The 12,761-nt window shown below is 44.0% G+C and overlaps 1 long non-coding RNA gene across 1 annotated transcript; it reads right to left on the reverse strand.

The window, feature by feature from the left end:
• Positions 1-4,298: 4,298 nt before the first annotated feature.
• Positions 4,299-12,339, reverse strand: LOC122461974. The gene is made up of 4 exons (XR_006284287.1): positions 12,221-12,339; positions 6,914-6,989; positions 6,669-6,766; positions 4,299-5,130 (listed from the first exon to the last, which is right to left on the reverse strand). It is a non-coding gene; the product is annotated as an uncharacterized LOC122461974 (long non-coding RNA).
• Positions 12,340-12,761: the final 422 nt, after the last annotated feature.

A 12,761-nucleotide genomic window follows, 5' to 3' on the forward strand; every position in this document is an offset into this window, starting at 1 on the left:
TGATTATTTTAAACAATGGACTGTACAAGAAGGAACTTTTGGAACACACCAAGTTAAGTGGGTTTCCTAGGAAATACCTGGGGGAAAGTGAATGAAAATTCCCACCTCCACCCAACCTTTTGAAGCTGTGCCTTTAAGAAAGAACCATTGTCTGCCGATTATCTCTCCCCAGAATCTGAAGACCAAAGACCCAGGCTGTATAAAGGAAAGACTGACTTATTCATGGGGGTGCCTGTTCTGAGATGAGGTTGTTATGAACTTGTAACCACAGACAAATTCCCTTGGTGGGGTTTGAAGGACTGACTCCTGCCAGAGTCCCTGCTGGACATGGTGGTGGTAGGTGATCTCTGGTAAGCTTATTTGCGTGTGTGTAGGTTCTTTTATTGTTTTAACATGTTCTGTCTGTAATGCTTTCACCTTAAGAATGAATGTGCTTGCATAGAAAGAGCTGTGTGGTAATTTATAACTGTGGGAAACTACAACTGTTCATAACTTCTGAGCAGAAAGCAAAAGTGTAGACACAAGCCTATTTAGCCAGTTTATTGCTGGGGGAGAATACAATGTAGGCAGGGAACTGTGGGGCCTGGAAAACCTCCAGTCAGGGAAGAGAGATGGGAGTCTCCACTCAAGATACTTGAGGGCTGAGTAGCCATATGGCTAAAAATGACTCCTCTTGGTGGACAACAAGGGGGAAATACAGGTGCAGTTGCCCTGAACTGTGACACTCTGTTATGCAGGAGGTCAGACTAGATGGTGAGAATGGTCCCTTGGAATCGATGAATCATCTAGTCTGACCTCCTGCATAACACATGGCACAGGAGTTTCCTTGAATTAACTCCTGTTGGAACTGGAGCATGTTTTTTAGAAAAAAACATCCAATCTCAATTTGAAAATTGCCAGTGATGATCCACTACAACCCTTGGTAAATTGTTCCAATGGTAAATTACCCTCCCTGTATCTCAAAGCACATCACAAACATTAATTAATTAAGCATGTTGCCAGGTTTCTGTGCTAGATATGGTATTATTATAAATAGTCAACCATGAAAATAGACATAGAAAATTTAAGGTCAATATCAAAGTGGCCAAAAATTCTGTTCAAATCAGTTTTTGGCCTGATTTTCAAATGATAGAAGTGTTTACACCGGGGCGGGGGGGGGGGGGGGGGGGGGAGGGGTGAGACAGGGACTTTTTGGCCCGAGGGCCACATCAGGGTTCCGAAACTGTATGGAGGGCAGGGTAGGGAAGGATGTGTCCCCCAAACAGCCTGGCCCCCGCCCTCTAGCTGCTCCCTCCCACTTCCTGACCCCTGATTGCCCCCCTCAGAACCTCCTACCCAGCCAACCCTTATCCCCTGACCGCCCCCTCTTGGGACCTCCCGCCCCTAACCACCCCCCCAGGACCTCACCCCCATCAACACCCCCCTCCCCCGCTCCCTGTCCCCTGACTGCCCCGACCCCTATCCACACCCCTGCCCCCTGACCAGCCCCCCGGGACTCCCACGCCTATCCAACCGCCCCTTGCTCCCTGTCCCCTGACTGCCCCCCCGGTACTCCCAGCCCCTTACCATGCCGCTCATGGTACCAGGACTGGCAGCCCCACCTCCTGTCCGGAGCCAGCCACGCTGCCGCACAGTCTAGAGCACTAGGGCAGGCTGGTGGGTCTTGCAGCCGTGTTGCCCGGTAGGAGCTCGCAGCCCTGCCGCCCAGAGTGCTGGCGGTACGGCGAGCTAAGGTTGCGAGGGAGGGGGGGACAACAGGGGAGGGACCAGGGGCTAGCCTCCCGGGTCAGGAGCTCAAGGGCTGGGTAGAACGGTCGCGGGCCGTAGTTTGCCCACCTCTGGTTTACACCTTCTCTTAATTTCAGTGGGACGGTCAATGGCCATGAGCAGCTCTGAAAATCAAGCCCCTTGGTAACATTAGTAAGGAATCAAAAACTGAGGCACTCGTTTGAAAATTTGGGTTTAAATGTCAGTCATCTACTAGTTGTTGTCAGAGCCAGAATAGACCCTTTTTTTATGGGCAAATGTGATTTTTACATATTATGATATAAGTATTTACATTTTTCAAAAGCACATTGATTAAACTAACAACAACCCTTTTCACTTGAGATACCATATGCTGGACCTGTTGTGCTCTGTATTTCTCACCCTTTCTTACATTAGTGCGATGCTGATATTGTAATATCAATATGCCCTGATCTACCTACATGGTGTCTAGTTAGTGCTAATAAGAATAAAACACAAATCGCACCTATAAGGGAAATAATGTACAGTACTTCAAGTATGTGGATTTACTAGATCAATGAGACAGGATTTCCCAAATGATTGAATAGGAGTATACACATCCTTTAGATAGAATGGAGTGGCAGGTTCTGCTGAAGAAATCAATAATGCTCAACTGAAGCTTAGATTCTGTAATGCAAAGCAGTGGAACTGCAGTTCTTTCCCTCAACAAATGTCTCTAAGGAACTATCGTGTTTTGGTTTCCTCAGATAATTTCTGCCACGGCAGGGAACTCTAGGAAATTCAGGGAAAGGGGGAAAATAGCACAGGTATAACTGACACCTTGTTCTTCCTGGAAATTACTGTGCAACCTAAAAATGACCTTAAATTTCTCTAGGAAAAGTCAACAGGAAAGTAACAGCGGAATGGAAACTTTAGAGGTGTCATTAGAGACCTCAGAGAAGGAAGAGAGAAGGTTGTCCAAATTACCAAGACTCCTCAGTCTTTGTGTGTGTCTTCATCAGACCTGCATATGGTTCTGATCAAAGCAAACATCTACTGCCGTACTATTAGCATGGTGATGCAGGAATGGAAGAGCACATTGGATTCTATCCAGCAAAATAATCAGTGGTTATTACTAGGGTGGCATGAGAAGCAGAAAGATCTCAGCTAAATTTTCAGATGCCAGAATGAGTTTACAGCAAAAAAAATCAAAGCAATCAGCCAACGTTTTCTACATTGTCAACTATTAGGCTCTTCACTCCATTTAAAAGCACATAAATGAAAATGTTAGTTGCCTACAATGATTGAGGACTGAACAAAACATAAGAGCATAAGGCTTAAGAAAACATAAGATCATCACTGATAAAGTTTACAGATGACACAAAAATTGGGGGAGTAGTAAATAACAAAGAGGATAGTGTCACTGTTCAGAGTGATCTCTGGATTGCTTGGTAAACCGGGTGAGAGCAAACGATATGGCAGAATGTAAATGTATACTTCTAGGAACAAAGGATGTAGGCCACACTTACTGGATGGGGGACTCTATCCTGGGAAGCAGTGACTCTAAAAATGATTTGGGAATCGTGGTGGATAATCAGCTGAACATGAGCTCTCAGTATGATGCTGTGGTCAAAAAAGCTAATGTGATCCTGGGATGCATAAACAGAGGAATCTGGAGTAGGAGCAAAAAGTTATTTGACCTCTGTATTTGGCACTGGTGCAATCTCTGCTCTAACACCATGTCCAGTTCTGGTACCTACCACTCAAGAAGGATATTGATACATTGGAGAGGGTTCAGAGAAGAACCATGAGAATGATTAAAGGATTAGAAAACATGCCTTGTAGTGATAAACTCCAGGAATTCAATCTATTCAACTTAACAAAGAGACAGTTAGGGGTGATTTGCTTACAGTCGATAAATAATGCGGGGAACAACTATTTAATAATGGGCTCTTCTGTCTAGCAGTAACATGGACCAATGTCTAGAAACTGAAGACAGACAAATTCAGACTGGAAATAAGGCATAATATTTTGAGTGAGGGTAATTAACTATTGGAATAATTTACCAGTGGTGGTAGTGGCTTCTCCATCACTGACAATTTTTAAATCAAGATTGGATGTTTCTCTAAAAGATATGCCCTAGGAATTAATTTGGGGAAGTACTATGGCCTGTGTTATACAGGAGATCAGGCTAGATGGTCCCTTCTGGCTTTGGAATCTATGAAGCATAATGCACCAAAGTTTGAAAATGTTGGTAAATATCTTGATTTATAAACTCAGTAAATTTGATCAGAAACTCATTGGAAGTGAATAAATATGGAGCTCTTCAATGTAATTTTTGCAGTCACTTTTCAGTCTACTTTCACTTCATCATGCATTGCAAATGGCAAGTCCTTTCTTAATGGATCTGTTTTCATTATGATGCAGCAGTAGCTGCACCATAGTTAAATTTGCACTATAAATTCCAGTTTTAACATAAGCTTAAATCTTTATTTTGTAAAAATCTATTTGAAATGGCAAAAAAACATAACAAAGAATATAAACTTTGAGTGGTATTTGAATTCTTTATGGTGGTTTGATGATAATGTATGACAATGAAGGACAATCTTACCAGTGGCCTCACCCATCTTAAAGCAGAAAAACTTCCCAACTGCATGGAATGTGGAACTTTGAGATGGGCTGATCTGTTCAAAGAACAGGTATAAAAGCATATGAACTCACTGTTCAAGTTTTGCCTTCAAGTACCACTTGGACAAAGCTGGGGTATGCATTGTTTTTGGTATCTGTTGGAGACAAAGTCTGAAATATATATGTCTGACTGTGTCAGAGTATGTTCCAGGCAATATGAAAGTGGGAAGGAATGCACAGTCTATCACCTTAATTTCTTATTTTCATGCTTTTTAAGATTTTGTCTGGATGGGGTGTGTTCTGCTGCAAACTTTACTGTCCCAAAATGTAGGCCTTTTTTTGTTAATAAATATTAGAGTCAAGATTTTCAAAAAGAGAGTAAGCTTTTTGGCATCTTAGTTTATATTTCACATCGAAATAAAATGGCCTGATTTTCTTCCCATTGTCTTTTGAAAATCAGGCCACTTATTAGGTGAAACCTATGTGCAGATGTCCATTTTTCAAAATCTTGGATCCCATTTTTCTACAGCTGAAGTGGGTTTTTTTTTTTTCTTTGTGGTTGTTTTATTTTTAAACTTGGCTTGATATGAAATGTTGTGGAAGAGATTTTAAATGGCTAGAATAAGATGGGGGAGTACAAAGAAGGAAATTGTCTCCATGATTCTAAAATATCCAAAGGTAATTTCATCTTGTATTTATCTATAGGAATGTTCCGTCATGATTCACCAATTGCACATGTTAATTGTCCATCATGATCATGGAATTTGATGCAGCCATCTGTTTAAAATAAAAACACAACACAAAAGAGTCTAGAGAGAGAAAAGCTGGGGGCGGGGCTGAAGTTGCATATGCTTCCTTATACACACATAAGCATGTATGCTAATTGATTACATGCTTCGGAAACATAAATAAGACAAATATAAAAAGGATTAAAGTCTAGCTATACTGCCAACAATTATGAATGTGCCCAAAATTACAAAGAGGAAAAGTACCTACTCCATTGGACTGATCATAGGATTGGGCAACAGGAATTCCTGGGTTCTTGTCTCTGCTCTGACTAGGGTGATCAGATAGCAAGTTTGAAAAATCCGGACACTTTTTGGTGTGTGTGTATACACACAGTAACTCCTCACTTAATGTCCCGGTTAACGTTGTTTTGTTGTTATGTTGCTGATCAATTAAAGACCATGCTCGTTTAAAGTTGCGCAATGCTCCCTTATAATGTTGTTTGGCAGCCGCCTGCTTTGTCCACTGCTTGCAGGAGGAGCAGCCCATTGCAGCGAGCGGGTGGGAGCTTAGAACCAGGGTGGACCGGCAGCCCCCCATCAGCTCCCCTAAGTTCCCTGTGCTGCAGCTGCCCAGCAGGCTATCAATTGCCGGCAGTTCAGCTGTCCCTCCCCCCACTGCCACGTGCTGCTCCTGCCCTCTGCCTTGGAGCTGCTCCCGGGAGCCTCCTGCTTGCTGTGAGGGGTTTGGGGGGGGGAAGAGGGGTGCTAATGTCAGGGTGTCCCCCTCCCCCCGATCCTGTCCCCCTGCTCCTTTGCCCCATCTCCACAGAGCGGGACACGACAGGGCACAGGAGGGAGGGAGCTTGCTGGTAGCAGCTGCTGTCTCAACTTGCTGATCTACTTAAAAAGGCAGTGTACTTAGAGTGGCGTCAGCATACTTAAAGGGGCAATGTGTGTGTGTGTGTCTCACTCTCACAGTGTGTGTCTCTGTCTCTCTCTGCCATGCTGTGTCTCCTCCCTCCATTCCTGCTGCCTTGTAGAGCATGAGGCTACATTAACAACAACATATTAAACCCTTGAGGGCTCAGCCGAGTGCTAGTTCATCATTTAGCCCCAAGGCGTTCCCTGGGAACTATCCCACCCTCTTACTCCACCGCCTCAACCAAGCTTCACAATCATCATTGCTGTGTACAGTATTAAATTGTTTGTTTAAAACTTATACTGTATATATGGGCATGTGTGTGCGTGTGTATATATATATAAAAATAGTGTTTTGTCTGTTGAAAAAAATGTCCCTGGAACCTAACTGCCCCCCCTCCCCCCGTCCCATTTACATTAATTCTTATGGGGAAATTGGATTCGCTTAACAATGTTTCACTTAAAGTAGCATTTTTCAGGAACATAACTACAACGTTGAGTAAGGAGTTACTGTAGTTATGTATATAAGACAAAGCCCCTAATATCAGGACAGTCCCAATAATATCAGGATGACTGGTCACCCTTGCTCTGACACTGGCTGCCTCTACAACCCTGGGCACGTCATCATCTTCATTCTGCGTAAGGGGAAATTAAAAATTGCTTACTTACATCACAGAGATGTTCATTCTGAGGGTTAACTTAATGAGTCAAATTCAATGCTGCTTCAATAACTTCAGTGGTATAGTACCCCTCGTGCATTTGGTTCACTATTTGCAAAGGAATATACAAATAAAAAATAATGTATTTGAGTGCTAATGTAAAAGTAGTTGAAAGCCACAATTTCCTATTTCCCCTTTAATCCTGTCTTAAACACAATTTGGCCAAGCTGCCCATATGCCCTTCTGCAAACCCACCTTATCCTTTACTCTTACTGTGCATATGTACACAATGGGTAGCTGATCTTGGCTTCAGGGCAGCCTCCAGGCACTACTGTAATACAAATAAAAGGTTAACAAATAAAAAGTTTTTTAGTCTGTTTACCTGGAGAGATGAGAGACAAGGTGGGTGAGATAAAATATTTTACTGGACCAACTTCTGTTTGTGAAAGAGATGTAACGCTCTGTATGCTACTCTGTCCACTATTCTGTAGAAGGCAGATTCCATTAGGAAACACTGTGAGATGAAGAAAACACTAAAGCAATTCTGTTCCTTAGAGAACCACACTCTGGCAAACTTTAAACAATATAATATTTCATCAGAGTTCCTGTTAAACTGCCAGGCACTTTCTTTTCTGAATTTCTTTTTCCCACCACGCCTGATTAGCAAGATGAATGTGTAAATAAAAGCCTTCTACTTCATTCTCGGTGTGTGCTTCCCCCATGATTCATTCTGAGGTGCCACAACCCAGGGTTGGTGATATTAGTTTTATCACCATGGGATCAATTCTGATATCATATACAGCGCTGTATGTATTCCACTCATTATGCTGTTGCAGGCACACGGTTTGCTGTTGAACTCTAGGAGTTCTATTGTGTTGTAAAAATAATGAAAACAGGGAAGAAAGGGAAAGGTCTCCAAGTAGTTATTTCATGTGGTTAAAATAATTTAATAAATAAATAAGACCAAACAAACCCAGCAGACTTGGATTTGAAAGAGTAGATAGACCCAGATGAGAAATCAAATTCAGTGATGGGGGGGAGCAAATATAATAACTTGTAAATCAAATGAGCAATCTAGTAATCAATCTAATGCTAAAAAAAAAAAAGCCCCTAAAATGACTGCAAACGAATATGATTTGCTTAAAAATCCCTACTGGAGTAAGCAGAAGAATTTGAATAGCAGCACTTGGTACAGATACTGTTAGATGGAGAAGTGGGTGAGCAATGAATTCTGGTGAACTCTTTTGTTGCCTTTTAACAGGAGCTGTGTACCCTTGGAAAATTTCAGCCACCAGTCCTAGAAGTCTCAATGGCTAGGGCCATATGGCACAGAAGATTAATGCGCTCTGGGGCTCTGGTTCAAGTACAGGTTGAAAGGGGCTGAAAGTTATTAGAATCGGTTGAAAAATATGAAAAGCTTTTAAATGGAAACACTTCTGATGAAAAATCTCTGCTCGGCTCCAGTGGTCACATTTAATGACAGTTCAGACGCCTACACGGAAATGCATTGCTGCTTTCAGCCCACTTCCTAGTGGACGGGTATCAATATCTCAATGCTACTTTAAATCAGTACCCTTGTCTGCAATCTCGGCAGCCTGGCTGCTTCCAGGGATGGCTCTTCCATGGCACAACTGAGGCACATTTCCAGGTGACTGCGGGCACCTGCACAACTGTTCCCTGTTCTCCGGATACACAGAAGACTTCAGGGTTGTCAGTCCAACACCCAGTGTGAGTACAAACTTCACCTTAAAACCTTCATTATCCTCTTGCAATGCCTTTTCATCTGCCAAAGTGTTTTGGAGGTTTATTAGAAGAAAGAGCAAGCTGTGGAAATTTTCCTTTATTTCCAGCCTTTGTAATGATCAGGTAGAGGGCTTGGACTAGTACCTTTATTATTATTATCATTTAGGCAAACAGTCTCCCTTACACTATGGCCAAGAAACCTGGGTGCTTAACATCAATAACCTAACTGCATGCTGAGCTTGGGATTTTTGAAAGAGACTAATGGAATGAGGCACCCAACTCCTGCTGAATTTCAAAGGGAGTTGGGTACTTATCTCCCATAGCACTAAATGTATGTTGCCTGTTTTTTCAAGCTGCTGCATACTCATCACCCCTTTGGACTTGTATGGGAGTTGAGGGTCCTCAGTGCCCCCCAGGATGCACTCAGCACCTCACCCACAAGCATACAGGGTAAAATAGGATAGGGTGGAAGTGGAGCATGAGCATGTCTGAGAAGCCATGGGCTTAAGCATGATCCTCATTATACTAACAAAGAATGTAACGACACATGCCTCTTTTTGGCCTTATCCCTTTTCCTATGGAAGAATAAACTGGCAGTCAGCAAGCAGCGCTTTCATTAGTGCAGGATTGCATTCCTCTGCATTTCTATATGCCCATTTTTATCTCATGCTTATACATGCAACACCCCATACCTGCACGTATGACATCTGGTCCTAGATGTATCAGGAAGAGTAATTTAGATGGAAAATGGGATTTAATTTCAGCAGTGGTCTCATTCTATGTAACTATGAAGAATGATGATTTTGAACAGTTGATAGGATGGTATCCCACATTACAGATTTGACTTTAAAGATTGTTTTGTCTTAGTAAGGCTTTGCTTTACTTTTTCCCCTCCATAACCCACAGTTCCTCAAAGATTCACTGATTCAGAGACTCTAAGGCCAGCTTGGAACACTATGATCATCTAGTCTGACCTCCTGTACACACAGGCTATAGAGTTTTCCCCAGAAGATTGACTAAAGCATGTTTTTAAAATAGTTCTCACTTCTAAGACGCACAGGTTCTAAGACCACCACCTCCCCTGGTAAACTGTTCCAGTATTTAATTACTATCACTGTTAAGAAACTGCAGCTTATGTCAAGGTCGAATTTATCTAACTTGAACTTCCAGCCAATCTTGTCATGTCTTTGTCTGCTAGATTGAAAAGCCCTGTACTGTCAAATGTCTTTTCCATGTGTAAGTACCTATGCGCAGAGACCAAGGTACCTCACAATCTTATCTTTGAAATAAATATATAACACAAAGGATCTTGGGGAAAAACAAAAATGCTTCAGGCCAGATCCTCAGCTGTTGTAACTTGGTGTAACTCAGTTGAAGTCAATGGATCTATGCTGATTTACAACATCTGAGTATCTGTAGGGCGACCAGATGTCCCATTTTTCATGGGACAGTCCAGTATTTAAGCCCTCCTGCAGGTGTCCCAACTTTTTCTTAAAAACTGGCAATTTGTCCCGTATTTTCTGTCTCCCTCCCCATCAGTACTGGCGGGTCCTGCTGCTGGCTGGATCCCTGCTCGCCATCCGCCCTCCCACCAGCGGTGGAGAGGGGGTCCTGTGGCTGATGATGGGGGTGAGTGTGCAAGGCTGGTGGCGGGGCAAAACTGCAGCACACGGGGCTGGCTGCTCCCTTTGCTGGTCTATCAGCACAGCCCACACTGCGTGCTGGCGCTCGGCCAGCAGGGCCTCTCCCCATGTCCCGTTTCCAACCGGCACTGGCTCTGCGCTGTGGTTGCTGGTGAGTTCGGGCGGCAACTGGTTACGTGTCTTCTCTGCTGCCCACCCATTGCCCCTTAATGTGCTCCCCCTCTCGCTGTCCTCTCCCTGCTTTGCCCCTTCACCCCCACAGCACCACTGCTCCTCCATATCCCGCCCCCCCACAGTGAGGCACAACCTGCTCCCAGCGCTGTGCGGAGAACCAGCCCCTGGTCGGAGTGCTCAGCTCACCAACAGCCTGGCCAGCAGGCTCCTTCCTTCCCCCATTGCCTCTGGCTGGGCAGGCGGCCTGGGAAAGGCCAAGACCATCCAGCCTGGGGCACTGGCCAGGAAGAACTGAGCCCTGCGTGTTCCAAGACCTGCACAGCGCTGGCATGGAGAAGCCTCTCATCCCCTCAGCTAAGCTCTGGAGTGGCAGGGCAGGGGGGACACGATTTCCAGCCTGTTCGTGCCCTGACCCTGCAGGCTCCACAGCGCCTTCTTCACCCACCCTGGTGTGACAAGTTCCCTCCCAGGGCGCCACCTGGAACTGGGGTACTGAGCTCCTTGACCCACCAGCCTGGGCTCCCACTCACCCTGTAATGCTGTGACAAGCTGCAGACACGCTCCAGGTCTCACACTTTCACCAGCACACAGGTAGGAACACACCCAGCTGTAGAACCATGCAGACAGGCTTTTTGTGAGAGACGTGTATGGGAGTGTCTGTGTGTGTGGTGGGGGGTAGGGGTGTGTGTGTGTCACCCTCCCTGTGTGAACCCTAAAGCTTTATAGATAAGAAGGTAAATATAAAGAATCCAGTTACGCAGTATTTCTTTAGAACAGGGGCTCAGTCAACTTTATGTTAATTTGAACATTTGTACTGCACAGTTCAGACTGATTGCCATTGAACTTGCTTGAATATGAGTAATTTTACAAGGGGTCCCATATTCAACATGGGGAAATATGGTCACCCTAAATATTCGCCACTTTTTCTGTATTTATCAGTGATCCAAGGGGAACTGAAACCCACTGGGGCAGTGCCTTGAAGAGTGGGATATGAAACTGTCAAATTAATTAGAAATTTAAAAAAACAAAATATGCCTTGCTGAACCCAAAAACAAGTCTAAACAATCTGGTTTTAGTTGTTTTATGTGTGACAAGATATTTCTGCTTTCATCCAACAGAAATATGAAAAATGATACTGATGCATATAAAAGGATGCATAATTAACATGAAAGTTGTAAAGCAAAGTTAGCTTTTGTTTAGCATTACTGTAGATAATGTTCTGTGTATTGATCTCCTCAAAGGAGGTGACTTGGGAAAAACATGGTGTCTTTTACTGTTGCTTTTGTCCTATTGGTCCAGTCAGGCTACTTTGCAACCAGCATTGACTGCCCTGGCTCAACAAATGTAATATCAGGTTTTGATATGGGCATTTAAACCCTTCAGTAATGTAAGTCTAATTTCTTGTCACCTGTCTCAATATGGCAGCTGAGATTGTAGGCTTCAGACTGCTAACCAGCTCCAAGTATAAACTGGAAAGGTCAAGTCTGAATACCTGGAAAGCTTCCTCCTCAGCATATACTAGAGTCATATGTGGCATCCTTTGGGAGAAAGTTAATTCTGCTTTTGTTTTCTATTTGGGTTATGTACTTTGTTGTTGCACTGTTCATATGGGTTAGTGTTGGTGAACATTTTTTTGTCAACTGGTTTTCAATGAAAAATTGGGTTTTTCGCTCCTTTATCCCCCATGATGAGTGTCTTCTTGCAATTATTTTGTTGACAAATGCCTGAAAACCAAAACATTTCAATTTGGAAATGCTGCAATGGTGCCTCATGGGAGTTGCAGTTCAGTCATCGCATGTCTAGTCTCCTCTGTTGTCCAGGCTCCCCAGCTGGACTACGCTTTCCATCACGTACCACAGCCAGGGACACTGGCACTGTGTCCCCTCACTGCTTCCTGAGCACCAGTCCATGGCCACCGTTGCCTCTGCAGTGCCCCACCCTTCTTTTCTGCTTCATAGGGCTCCTCAAACAAACTCCACAGGAAAATTAAAAGTTTCCTCACCTGGGCTCCCTTCAGCAACAGCTTTCAGCCAGTTACAGCTTCTCAGACTTCTGTTTCCTGGGCAACCCTCAGCTTACTGCCGGGCCTCAGGCAGTACTCAGCTACTTTCCTCAGCCCAACCCCCCTTGTGGCATCTCACTGCCTTTTTATACAGGAATTACTTGCTTCCTCTCAGATGAGGCTCATCTTGTAATTAGGGCTGACATAACCCTAGTGTGGGCTCTCTGGCCAACAAGCAAGCCACCCTGTTGAAGATATCTGTGAGGAATTGCCTCCTTTACCAAGGGGGAAGACCAGGTGCACCTTGAGATGCAGGCTGACCAGGGAGCCTGGCAAAAGGGAGCATGAGGCCTCCACCCCACCTATCCAGGGCATTTCCAAAACAAAATATTTTGCGGTTTGGCCAAAATATTTCAGTATTGGAAATTCAACTAGCTCTATTATTGGGCTTGATTTCTTTTTTTCACTTTACCAGTGTGTTTCCTTGCATGGGCATGTATCCCAAGTTAAAATCGAGCGCTGCCTTAATATCTATCATAAT

This window comes from Chelonia mydas, chromosome 1 (genome assembly GCF_015237465.2).
Source record: "Chelonia mydas isolate rCheMyd1 chromosome 1, rCheMyd1.pri.v2, whole genome shotgun sequence".
Lineage (NCBI taxonomy): Eukaryota > Metazoa > Chordata > Testudines > Cheloniidae > Chelonia > Chelonia mydas.